The sequence below is a fragment of the Orycteropus afer genome, unplaced genomic scaffold (assembly GCF_000298275.1).
Source record: "Orycteropus afer afer isolate SDZICR_OR568_19922 unplaced genomic scaffold, OryAfe1.0 scaffold00238, whole genome shotgun sequence".
NCBI classification, from domain to species: domain Eukaryota; kingdom Metazoa; phylum Chordata; class Mammalia; order Tubulidentata; family Orycteropodidae; genus Orycteropus; species Orycteropus afer.
The window spans coordinates 5,451,205-5,452,677 of NW_006921825.1; positions in this window are offsets into that span (position 1 = coordinate 5,451,205).

The following is a 1,473-nucleotide window of genomic DNA, read 5'->3' on the forward strand; positions in this document are numbered from 1 at the left end:
GCATAGTATCTTTATTTGGAATTTCTTCTCTAAGTACCTCCCTCCTGACATAAAGAACTGGGCAAAGGGCCACAGGGAGACAATGATCAATCTCAAATTACAATCAGTATCTCTGGTGGCATAGGGAATAAGGCATTTCACTGCTAACCAGAAAGGAAGGTCATCAGCGGTTCAAACCCACCAGCTGCTCCATGGAAGGAAGACAAGGCAATCTACTTTAATAAATATTTACAGCCTTGGAAACCCAATGGGGTCCAACTATGAGTTGGAAATAACTCAATGGCAGTGAGTTTGGGTTTTTTTTTTTTTTTTGGTATTGGTGTAAGCTGAGGAGGAGCTCTGGTAGCACAGTGCCTAAGGCACTTGACTGCTAACCAGAAGGCTGGCAGTTCAAACCCACCAGCCACTCCTTGGAGGGAAGGTTGGGCAGTCTACTCCCGTAGGGATACTGCCTTGGCAACCCAAGGAGGGGTCACTAAGAGTCGGGTCCAACTCGACGGCACACAACAACAACATAAGCTGAGGGTAGATTTTACTTTCTTTGTCTCTGAAATTAAATTCTTTCTGGTTGAAACAGATTTTACATTTCCTTCTTCTTAAGCCAGCCACCTTTGGCAATTTTTGGTCAAAGGGGGCAGAATAAAGCTGGGACCTGCACTACTGAAAAGCTGACATAATTAGCTGATGTATTAAACATGGTAAGAGACAGAGAAGATGGTGTTATTAGGGCTTTAATTCTAAAGCACTTGGTTTGTAGACGGCCGTGGTCTATAGTGGGAGCCCCAACTCCATTTTGAAGCTTGCCATAAGTTTGAGATTCCATGTGAGTTCTTTCTGACCCTTAAACCAACATTGTAGCTATGCATAGACAAGATCCCGGACAAACATAGGGAGGGGCAGTGTGCCCTCAAGAAAAGTGTGATTGAAAGTAGATTATGCTAAAAAAAAAAAAAAAAGTAGATTATGCTAATGCAAAGAACTAGAGAACTTGCCTGCCTGTGACATTTTCTAATTTAAATTAAGGTTGAGATCTTGTTGTTTTATATCCACCTTGTGCTTATGGCTCAGGCCTCATGGTTATGAGTCCTATCCAGACCTGTGACAGTGATGAATTGATCTGCCTCCAATCACTTTGTGATGATTCCTTTTGTTTTTAATCATATATAATTGGCCCCATGGCCATTATCCAGTGGATCCATTCAACTTTTTGTGCTGTGTACATGCTGATCATTTCCCTCATCCTGGATGTTCTTCTGCGTTTTGTCTTTGTCTTGTCTAAGGCTTATTAAGGGAGCTCTGGTGGAGTAGTGCCTAAGACATTTACCTGCTAACCAGAAGGCTAGCGGTTCAAATCCACCAGCCACTCCTCGGAAGGTTGTTGTGTGGAATTAAAAATGTAAATACGAAATTAGAAATGCAAAATTAAGGTAAAATTAAAATGTAATATTTTAATATAGCAATAAGAGGCCACTA